The following is a 12,860-nucleotide window of genomic DNA, read 5'->3' as shown; positions in this document are numbered from 1 at the left end:
ATATTGACATGGGTGTTCCATGTAGTTGAAACATAAAAAGGAAAACATGAAGCATTTATATGTTTGCTCTGGCAAAAGGGGACAAAATCAAGTAGAGAATTTAAAAAGCGTCCAATTAAAGCAGAGAAGGTTTCCCAGACTGTAGAGTATAGGTGATCACTGTTTGTAAAAAGGGGTCATCTCACGCACCAACAGCATTTCATGATATTTCAGTACCAGAAACCTGTACACGAGAGGTAACCAACCTCTAAAAGTTGTTGAATCAAGGATGGGTGCTTGCCAAGAGGATGGTAAACAAGCAGGTGCCCCGGGCATCGTGGTGGATTCTTGGGAGCCTCACATGAGGCGAGGCATGGTGGGAGTGCCAATTCTGGAAGCAGAGGAGAGCTCAGGGGTCAGACATACCTTACTTGCCGTCCCCACATGGTCCTCACTAGCACTGCATGCAAGGTGAGTATTTAATTTCTGTTAAGCTTCAGTTTCCTCATTTAAAACATAGGGATGGGCTTCCCTGGTGGTGCAGTGGTTAAGAGTCCGCCTGCTAATGCAGCGGACACGGGTTCGAGCCCTGGTCCGGGAAGATACCACGTGTCGTGGAGCAACTGGGCCTGTGCGCCACAGCTACTGAGCCTCCACTCTAGAGCCCACGAGCCACAACTACTGAGCTCACGTGCCTAGAGCCCGAGCTCCTCAACAAGAGAAGCCACCGCAATGAGAAGCCTGCGTACCGCAACAAAGAGTAGCCCCTGCTCACCACAACTAGAGAAAGCCCACACGCAGCAACGAAGACCCAACGCAACCAAAAATAAATAAATAAAACATAGGGGTAACAATAACTTCATTGATTTGTTGTGAAGATTAAGCAAATAAATGTGAATGTTTAGTCCAGGCCTTGGCATGGAGTTAAGTGCTCAATAAATAGACACTGTCACCATCACTATTGTTATTATTGTTCTGTCTCAGGCCACCAGGACATATGTATGTTATAGATGACTAGGAAAGCCTTACTCTTCTCATGGCACTGTGTCATTTATCAAGTGAGTTCCTACATCTGTCTCCATCAGTATCTCTACACTCCTTCGTGTTTCAAAGGGACACACATGGTCATCGGTGGGCTGTTTTTTTTTGTTGTTGTTTATGGCATTTTGATGGGAAGGTTATCAGCCAAAATAAATAGGAAAGTGACCAAGATCAGCCATTGCAGCAGTTATACTCAATATTTGATAGGGATGAAGTATTAAAAATAATCACATAAATGAGGATAGAGAACTGCCTCTGTCTTATGCTCATCCATGCTGGCCAGGTCCCCATTACCATAGATAATTGAGAACTGACTGCATTTATTCCCAAAGACTTCCTTAAAATGGAAAGATCTCTGTGGCACCTATAAGATTCAATTAGAGGACATTTATAAACACACATCTAGTTCAACCAAATGAGAGATAAATTAACCTATAAACAGCATGCTCTTTCCTGTGGAATCCTCTAATGGCCTGATTTAGGATATCAGCAGATGGCAGGTCAGTGCCCAGTGCTTTCAGAGTTCAACCCATTCATTACAATCAGGTTCACAATGCCATGAGAGGTTCTAATGAAATACACTCCAGTAAACCTCAGAGGGGGACAGTTCATGCGTGCAAGAGGCATGAGTTTAAGGCAGCAGACAATGATTTTGTATTTGTAGACAGGTAGGGGGTCCAAGCAGAGCCACTGCACATTTATTAAGTTGTATTCTTTCAGGGGAGAAATGCTTGCCAAGACATCTTACCTGTAAGCTCCTTTAAACTTTTAGCTGAAATGCTCTAGTTCACATACAAAGAAAATTGCACTGTTTGTCACTAGTCAACGTCCTCTAACATCAGGCCTTTAGTGGGAAAAAAAAAAAAAAAACACATTAAAAAGGTACCTGATCTTCCCTGTATCTCTCCATATACCAGCTGAGAGTGCTTTCTCTAAGACCTTCCTCTCAAGTCTAGGGGGATACAAACTTATATATCTTGCATCCTGCCGAACTATAGCTCCAAATAATACAAAATATGTGTCTGCATTTTTTTAAAACCAATTGACTCCAGAGGCCTGAAAAAATCTGCTTTTGTGGTCATGTCCACTAACAAAAAGCTTTATAAATTGTCTGTAAACCAAATTAAAAACATCACAGCAAGAAAACATCCACTTTTAGCATACATGTATAAGATCACAGGGCATCTTGTTGGTTTAGAAATGCCCCGTTTTATGTGGTGCTAGCAGATGAAGGATAAAATGCCTTTTACATGTGCTATACAGATGATCCTGGGGTACAATGAGATGGGCATGGAAATGAATTGTAGATAACAAATTGGAATCTTGATCTAACGCTTCCCCTGAGGACTCATGCTGAGAGGTACTCTTAGAGATGAGATGGCTTCTTCTTAGTTTGCATTAGTACTTCAGTAAATGAATCCCTTCAGATAGAAGTTTCTAGTTGCTCCATTTTATACTAAATTCCAATGTATAATGAATAGTTTTATGGCATAGTTTAAAAAATATTTTCTTCCTATTTTGTTATTAATAGTTTGTGTTTTTACCCATATGAGTACATTTATAAACCTACACTTTTTACCTCTCTTCTCAACTAATCAAAATCTTTATTGAGTTCTGGACATTCTTTCGCTATTCCTGCAGTTTACAGAGGTGGCTCAGCTGATTAGCCTTTATAATATCCAAGTTAAAAAAATTAAAATCTGAAATTTTGGCACTTCATAATATGTATTTTAGAGTAACTAAATGGCCTGTTTTGCCTAAAAATATTTGGTGGTGTATAGAAATTTTCCCCCCCTAAAAACAAATCAGTAACTCTAGTGCCAAGCTTTCTTCCGGGTAACAATGGTTATAAACAACCAGGATAAGAGATTTCCTCTTCATAGTAATTAATATCTACCCCTTTGCCATGTATGCACTACTGTCCCCTTGACTACTGTTGACCTCACCCCAGGAAAAAAAAATCCCAATTGTATATAGATAGTATACTTAGTATAGCCCCTTCACTGTGAGGTTGTAACATGCTTAAGGGTTCCTTCAAAAGCATTATAGGGCTCCTCTTCTATGTTGCACAAAATTCTTCAGAAATTTGAAATATTTGCTCATGCTATTCACTTAACTGTGTAGGTCCTCCTCTTCTTTCATCCCGAACTTACTCATTTGTTATGATGCATGCATTCTTTCAATGAATATGTCTTTGACAAGCATTATATACCCAGCACCATGCGAGGTAACAGGGAAATAGGAGAAAATAAAATACACCAAGACCATGGTCCTTGCAAAGCTTCGTGTGTCAGGGAAGACAGGCAATTATTACATGTGGGACAGAGTAGAGGAACCACATAGGAGGGACACCTAATCCAGACTTGGGGAAGACAGCAAAGGCTTCTAGGAGAATGAGATATCTCAGTTTGACCTAATGGAACATAGGTACCAGCCAGGGAAAAGAGAGAAGAGTAGAAATTGATTGAAATAATCAAGGCAGAAGAATAGCATGTGTGAAGATTAAGGAACACGAGAGTGAGCACAGCATGTGAAAGCACCTGAAAGAGAAGCTAAAGTTTACAAAGGCAGTGCCAAAAAGAATGCCTGTACTGATCACCCAAGCTAACACTGCCCCATAACCCACATCCCATGTTGCCCTCCACAACATTAGCTTGTCTTATTTTTTCATAGCTTTTGTCAGTACAGTAGAAGCTCATTATCCATTAAGATTTGGAATCTTTGTGATAAACTAAAATGGAAAAAATATGAAAAAATATATATATAACTGAATCACTTTCTGTACACCAGAAACTAACACAACATTGTAAATTATACTTCAATTAAAAAAAAAAGATTTGTAATCTGCATTTGATCAGTTGATTAAAAATGGTATTTAAATGAAGAAACATAAAATGTAATATCAAAAACCCTCAACAATTTTTTAACTTACACCATAAACACATGTTCATCTATCAATCATTTGAGATAGAGATAAGGCCTTTTCTTTAAGAATGAACCCTCTCACTGGCATCTTATTTTCTTTCTGTTGCATAAACCATACCTGTAATACATCATCTACAATTTCCTGTTTAGATATTTTTCAGGGTAGAGAAAGAACTTAAAGACATTTTGAAGTAATTTGAATGCAGATTTTTATAGAATTCTCCCAAAACTTTATAGCTGTCTTATCTACACCTGATTTGACAACTAATTTTTAGCAGTTTCTGTTGAATCTTTTCAAAGTTTTCAAATTATTTTTCACAGAAACAACTTTTTCTGAAATTATCCTAATACTTTGTTTAATTATTTATTTTTTCAACTCCTCCTGAAAGTGGAGGCCTCAAATTTAGAGACCCATTGTATATGTAGCATTTAGAATATTGCCTGACACATAGTAGATATCAGTAAATATTTATTGAATGAAAAAATAAAAACATAATGCTAGGGAAGCAAATTTTAAAGAACTAGCAAGCCAGGGTAAAGAGTTTGAATATTATTCTAAGAGAAATGGGTAGTCACAGAAAGATTTTGAAAGAGGATAATGGCACAGTAGAGGTGATACAATTTTATTTTCTAAAAATCCTTCTCATTGGGGGAGGAGAGAATGTGAGAGACTGAGGTTGAGAGACAAGTTAAGAACAAACAGTGAGCCATGACCTAGGCAATAATGATGAATGTGAATTGTGAATGGATATTAAGTGAATGGTTATTAAGAAGTGTTTGGGAGACAGAATTCACAGTGGCACTGGTTGTTTTCCTATGTCTTCCCGATAAAATTAATATCTACCCCCTGACAACTCTAGAAGGACAGGAGCTAGAAACCGCCTCTCATTTATCTCGGGATCCTCCCATAAAAACCAGCAGAGTTCTTATGTATAATATATGTTCACTAAATGTTCCAGGGTCCAATAACTGTTTAAACTTCTAGTTTGTTTTGACTCATACAGGAAACTTGAGCTGAATGTTGGGGAATCATAAGTAGCTTTCACCCATGTTCTTAGGACCTAAAATAAACAAAAGTAAGTCCAAAGAAATCAAGCAGAAAAGACATTCAGAAATAAAGCTGTTTATAGTGTCTTTTCCTTCTTTTCCCCCAGGAGATTCTGTAAAAGTAATAGATTGGAAGATCTGTCTTAGAAGATGGGAAGAGAGATGCTTGGTGGTTTTACCCAGTATTTGGGGGAGGACAGTGTAATGAGTTAGAGAGCAAAAGTGAATGCAACCAGCAGCAGCATTTCCTGAAGCCAGCAGTGAATTAGGCTCTCACAACTTCCATCCTTTCAAAGATGCTTCTAGAAAGAAAAACTTTCAGGAAGACTTGAAGGAAAGCAAGGAATAAGATCAATGGAGAGGAAGGGAGTGTCCTTTAAGCACAGAAATAGGAACATATGTGATATCAAGAGGAAGCCTTTTTTTTTAATCTCCTCACTAAACTATAAGCTTTCTGAGGGCAGAGACTTTGTCTAATTATTCTTAAATCATTGTATCCACACTGCCTGTTATGGAATCTGGCATAAAATAAATATTTGATGAATAAGGTAAGGTAGTGATGAGAAGTGAAATTAAAGTCTTAAATGTCAGATAAAGTGTCTCTGTACTTCAGTAGGCAATGTTTTCTGAAGGGGGTGTGGGAGTGAGAGTGATAAGTGAAAAGCAGCACTTTGGAAAGATTGAGGTAGTACCTGTGTACAAGAGAAGGAGGAAGAGGGAGGGAGCACACCTGTGGAATAGTGTGAAACTGTAATGGAATGGTAACAATGAGATCAGAAAGGAAGTGACAGATATAAAAGATGTAATAAAGAATTGTCTGAACTTGAAGATGAATTGATGTGGGAAGAGAGAGAAGGCAAGGAGTGCAAGATGAATATGGGACTTGGAGTTGCTACAACTGGAAGAGAGTAGGTCCAATGAGTCCAAAAAAGAGAAGACAGTTCTGAGCGCCTATGAAACTGAATTCATCCAAATCTTGGGTCAGTGGGCGCATGGTCAAAAGGCAAAGCAAAAGGGACAATAGGACAACAATGTAAACTACCAAGTCAGAATTAAAAGGCAAAAATGAGATGAAACAGATTCAGCCAACAGAAAGCAAATCCTTTTCTAGGTTCTCAAAATCAGGAAGTAACCCAAGGTAAAGTCAGAGTAAAGAAGGAGGTGGAATTCCAGGTCATAATGATAACAATAGCTACCACTTATGGAGAGTTACTATGTACCAGGCCCAATGTTATTTTGTCGTCATATAGATGGTGTCTTTTAACCCTAATGGTCTGATTTCTATTTTACAGATAAGAAAACCAAGGTAAAGAAAGGTCAGATTTCTTGCCTAAGGTCACACAGTCAGGGCAATGCCAGAATTCATTTTCATTATCACCTGTCCTTGCTGCTGTGTAAGTCTATTAATCAGAGCAGTTCATACCTGAAAAACCAGGTCACCAACAGAAAGAGAAAAACTTAAGTGACCCCTTCTCTATGTTAGCCTGGCTAACCCTGGCTACCCATGTAAGGTCAACCAACACCATTCCAGACCTACCCTAACAGTAACAGAGACAAAAATCTTTCAAGCCAGGATAGATATTTTAAGTCCCTATTAATTTTGAAAAATATGAAGGTTACTGATAAAGAACACAGAATGCATAGGATATACTAATAGAGACTCTCAAATACTGCATAAGTTAATCGGAGCTATAATTTACATGTTTCTTAAATTGCATATCAATTTCCTAAGTTTTTACATCTCACAATTGAACTGCTTTCTAGTATTCCACTATCTTCCCATGCAAACCTGTGTATGATTCCATCTATTTTTACTGTTTAAAATGTATATATATGTAAATTATTATTCATTGGATCCTTTTGCATCTGAGATATAAATGCTGAATCAATGTGGGAAACATCAAGTGTCTGTTTTAACCTGACTTGATTATATCTAAATATAAAATATAAATTAGCATTTTATTTTTGGTTGTATTTATTGTTGTATTATATCATGCATTAATTAAAAACATATGTGTTTTAAAAACACCTAATTTACAATTCACCCGTATACACCACCATAATGTCATAATTTGTAAAGGCTGAAAGATTTACGCTAAATTTTTAACAGAATGTAATATATCTTTATTGATTATTTTTTAGATTTATTATCAATTTTAGCTCAGTATTAAAGGTTTAAAAAATAGAAAGTAACAGGTTCCAAGATGTCTGTGTTTTGTAACGTTGCCAAACAGCATTTTTGTAGTCTATTGATGTGATTGACATGTAGATATGATTCAGAGGGGAAACCATTATTAATAAGAAGAAAAGTTATGACTATTGAATCATGACACTTTGCTGTTTTAAGTAATTTGCTGGCTCTGTGTTCTTGAGGAGAACATCATTGAAATGGAGAACAGGTTAAGGAGTCTGCACCTTTTTACAAAAGCAAAACACTAATGGAATGAGACACTGAGATTTAAAATAAACTAAGTACCCAGAGGTGGGAAGTGTCAAGATGGCTACAACACCAAATCAAACTCTGTTCCCAGCTTTCCACTCCCACTCTTTCCTCCTCAATCCCCACTGCTCGTTACGGGAATGTGAACCTTCCACCGTTGTCACACGAGTGAAAATTACATCCACACGATTGACCGTGAATTATCAAAGACATTTCACCGGATAAAACACGACCTACCTACAAATTTGAGACATAGAACTCTCTGAAATGCAATGAGAGACCCTAGTGGGAGATATCCCATAATTTATTATGGTGGTTCTTTTTGTTCAACTGTAGAATTGATTAAAATATACAGCTAAAGAGAAAAGGTTTCAGCTTTATCCTTATTTTGGTCCACTGAATTGTGTTCTTTTTCTCTATCCTGTAGCGCCTCCCTCAAACTTAGAAATAATGAGGTACTCTTGGACATAAGAGAAGCTGAGGATGGTGGGTGAATACAACCCTGCAAATCATTACGATGAGGGCAAAGAATAACTGACAATATAATACAATATTTGACAATATATATACAACAGTAATTGACAATATACATTGTCAATTGATGTATCATCTTTGGAATCTAAGTAGTCTATCTCTGAAATGTGTTGGGAATCCATCTTACCATCATATCCCTAATTTAAGTGCCCAACATTTATTGCTCAAGTTTAAAATTGACCTCATGCTGGGTTCCCTGCTCCTAGGCTCCTGCATATGAAACCATTTGCCACATTACAAACAGAATTTCTTTCAAAAGCATGGTTCTAGCTACGCTATTTGCAGTTCCCAAACCTCTGATGGCTTCCCTTTGTCTCTCAGGTAAACTTCAGAGCCTTTACAGGACATTCAAGACCCTATATAAACTGGCTCCAGTCTCATCTCCTCTACTCGCCCTCAAGCTCAGGCCATTCTGTGCTACTTGCTAAATGTGCACACCCCATCACATCCCTGAGCCTTTGCTTATGATGTTTCTTCTGTCTGGAATGCTTTTCCTTCTATTCCTCACCTCATGAAATAGTATTCCTTTTCAATGCCCAAGTCAAAAGTTTCCTTCTTTGTAAAGACCTCTGACTACTACCATCCCAGAGAGAAATAATATCTTTCTTCTTTGTCTTCCCAGAGCACTATCATGCCATGAGAATTTTTCTCATCCTTATAGTCAATTGAATGTCTTTATTTCCCCCTAAGAGATATTTAGGTTTTGTGAAATCATGTCTTACTTATCTTTATGTTCCCAGGGCTTAACATACAATAAGTGCTCAATAATTCCTTGTTAAATTTAATTAGAGGGAAGTAAGTTGTGCTTGTATTCCACATAAAATAGAGTAATTACAAGACAAGTAGAATAAAATACCTAGGTATTCAGGGGTCCTAGATTAAGTCATAATCAAAGATAGTGTTTATAGGTTTGCATAAGATGTGATCCCTAACTTTTATAACATTACAGACTCACTAGGAAAACTTATAAATAAAATAATACATGCATTCATTTGACAAGGATTTGTTAGGAACTATGTATAAGGCATTTTAGTAAACAAATATCAAATAAATATTGTAGATAAGTATTTCAAGAAATTCAGAAGAAGCTGAGATTATTATCAAATGGAGCAATTGGGAACAGTTTCACAGAGGAGCTAAGATACGACTTGGACTTAGAATAAGATTAATAATTTAAAAAAAAACAGCAAATGGATCATGAGTGTAAAAGACAGCAATGGTAAAGCAGATTGCATAATAGGGGAAGCAGTTAAGTGCACTTGGCCAGAAGGTAGCATATATTTATGGCTGTATTTAGAGCTGGACAGACATTTAGCTGAAGATGGGATTGGAGAGGACCCTAAAATAAAGTTTAGCAGATGGATCTTATTTCAGAGACATTGTTGAGTCATGGAAAGTTAGAGTAGACAATAGTATTTTGAGGCCATTGTAAAAAGCAGGGAAAGAAAGAAATAAAGAGAAACTTTTTGAGAAATCTATAATAGTGCAGGCTCAAGGGGATGAGGAAATGGATTGGATGGTAGCAATGGAAAGAAAAACTTCCAGGTAGTAAATAAAAATGAAAAGCAGTTCTGAGTCTAAGCTCTGAATTCTGATATACATACTTGGTCTTAAATTCCAGCTCCACCACTTTGTAGTCATGTGCATTTGATGAAACAATTTATCTACGCCTCAAAGGGGAATCCTAATATACATATATATATATATATATATATATATATATATATATATATATATATATATAATACAGTATAACCCATAGGTATGCTATGGGAACTAACATGAGATAAAGCATACGAGAAATAATGAGATAATGTACATAAAGTAAATAGAAATGCATAGAAGGAAAATGTATATAAGGCAAATAGAAAGGAGTCAAGAGTGAGTCAATAATTTAGAATCTCCGTAACTGGGGAAATAATAGGGTCACTGACAGTCTTAGAAGCTGGATTCAGATATGGTTTGGGAAATAATGACCATTTGGTTTTAGACATGTTGCGTTTAAGGTGACAGGGGACACTAAAGTATAGGCATCCAGTGGGCAGCTGAAGACCTAAGACAAGGGCACAGGAGAAATGACAAGATGGAGACATAGAAACTTCTCATTTATTCATTAATTCACTTATTCTTTCAACAAATAGTTATCAAGTGCTTTCTCCATTCCAAACACTGTGCAAAATGCTAGTTGGGAACTGATGAGAAAAGTAAACACAAATGCTGTATTCACATGGCAAACAATCTATTGAGAAATCAATAATCACACAAAGAACTACAAACTATGACAAGTAATGTAAAGGAAAAGACATTTTCCTAAAAATCACACAGGACACTGCCAGTGTGGCTAGCAAAACCAATGCAAATTGCAAAGAATTATATGTAGAAACTAAACTTAGAGGTATGGTTTATATTCAAGTAATTGGAAAAGACGATGCAGTCCATGAACAAGATCAAGGAGAGTAAGTCAGAGAGCTAGAAGGCAAACCAGGGCATGAGGAGATTGTGGAACCCATGGGAGAAGGATTTTTCAAGAAAAGAGGAAATTTTCAACAATGTCAAATGATGCAGGGAGGTCAAGGAGAGCTAAGAGTAAGTAAAAACACTGGATTCAACAGTTAGGAAGATACTGAATATCTTTGAAAGTACATTTTCAGAAGAACTGCAGAGAAATCATCAACATTCAGTGGGTTAGGAAAACATTGGGGAAAATAACATGGAAGTATAATTATGCTCAGATCAGTTACTGGATAAGTCCAATACAAGAAATCACTAAAATTAATAAAGTAAATGAATGTGAGTCTTAAGGGCCTCTGAGCAGTAGATTAAGAACAGGATGAAATATAAAAGTGGAGCGTATATTATTGTTGGGATTATCAATGAACACTTCCAATGTTTCGTTTAATTTAAAAGCATCTGTTAGCCTAATGATCCCTCCCCCATTTAAAATTGTATGACTTCCGATGCTTTAATTTTCAGTTAAGCAAATAGCTAAGACTTCTAAATATGTTAAGTAAGAAAACTTTATCATCTGTTGTTCTGGGTTTGGGTAACTTGGAAATAAAGTGAATGGTGTAGTTTCAGGGTTTTTCAGTCCCAGTCCACAAAACATTTAATATGAAATGATGCAACTGTAATATCAGAGAATGGCTAGATCTTCATTGCCATTGCTAAATGAAATTCAGCTACAACAGAACAAAACACCACCAAGAAATCCCTTAGACAGCCTCAGTTATCCCCAGCTCCTTTGGTTAACCCTGCTGAATGAATGTTCATCATGTTAAACATGAGGCCACACAGACAAAAAGCATGAAAACTTGTGCGGTCAACTACGTCAATACATCTGACCTGTGGTCACATGCATCTACAGAGAAAAAGCCAAGAACGGATGGTCGTAAAAGGAATAATTTGAAAATAAAAGTTTGTTGAGTGCTGCTGTATTATTTGGTTTCCCTCTCACATCTGGTAGAATTTAAAAGAAAAAAAAATCAGAAGGGGAATGAAGAAACAACCTCCTTTACACACACACAAAAGGGAGGGAGAGGGCAAGGAAAGACTTTCTTGCAAATCTTGTTTAGAACAGTTATATGGAGATGTTTAGTATTCCCCTCCAGGCTTCCTTTGTGGTCTTAGAGTATATCAAGTCCTACAGCCATTCTTCCTTCTCAAAAAAATTTCTGGAGGCTAGTGTGACAATGAGGGATCATCTTTACACATCACATCAGTATTTTATTGTAAACTCAAATTTCTCAAAACACAAAAGAACCTTTAAAATTTTTGCAGCCTTTCTCTTACATGGGGTATACAACCTGAGGTTAGACCTTTTTTAGGGCAAGAAGAAACTTGAATACCATTGGGTCTCTCCCAGAGATGTTGGACCTGATAGTAGTTACCATGTCCACTGGGCCACTTCATAGGGGGCTGATGACAACACTAACATAAATTTCCACTCATATATAAATTCCCATTCAAACACTAGAGCAACAATTATTTTCCCTAAATTGAAACATAATTGAAATTTCCCCCTTGTATCTCATGTCTCCAAAAATTTTTTTTTTTTTTGAGGTACACGGGCCTCTCACTGCTGTGGCCTCTCCCGCCACAGAGCACAGGCTCTGGACACGCAGGCTCAGCGGCCATGGCTCACGGGCCCAGCCGGTCCACGGCATGTGGGATCTTCCTGGACCGGGACACGAACCCATGTCCCCCGCATCAGCAGGTGGACTCTCAACCACTGCGCCACCAGGGAAGCCCCAAAATTATTTGATTGACATGCAACAAACATTTTAGATTCTCAAATAATCCAAGTCTATCTATACTCACAAGTTGAAATGCAGAAAAGGGGGACCTAGACAGAGCAATCATCCTTGCCCCTGTCATCTTTCAGCACGGTGATTAAGAACACAGGCTGTGGAGTCAGACCATTTGAGTTCAAATACAGCTCTGTCACTTAGTTTCTTCTTAAATTCTCTTCCCCAAATTTGGCATTTGTAAAATGTGGATAATGATTGTATTGAGTTGGCCAAAAAGTTAGTTTGGGTTTTTCCATAAGATGTTACCTTGTAGAGTTGCTTGGAACGTTAAGTGAAATCATTATTGTACTGTACTTAGAACAGTGCCTGGCACATAACAAACACTAAAAAAAAAAAATAGCTGCTGTCATAATAGGTCATTTTATTCTGTTTATTCAACAGTCAACACATTTTGAGCACATTTTAAAATTCTTTTATTAATCTCTATCTCCATCTAAATAACTGGGGTTACTCTCTTTGGGAAGCTTATGGTTTAAGGACTGAATTTTGGTTCCAGCAGGTAAACGCTGGGGTATTCAGTGGAAGCAGGCAGTGACTCATGGTGTTATCTGTATAATCCAGCACACGTGTGAACCCTTTCCAAGGGT

This window comes from Leucopleurus acutus (genome assembly GCF_964270905.1).
Source record: "Leucopleurus acutus genome assembly, chromosome: 2".
Classification (NCBI taxonomy): domain Eukaryota; kingdom Metazoa; phylum Chordata; class Mammalia; order Artiodactyla; family Delphinidae; genus Leucopleurus; species Leucopleurus acutus.
The sequence above is the reverse complement of the archived record's forward strand: the minus strand, read 5'-3'. Positions refer to the sequence as shown.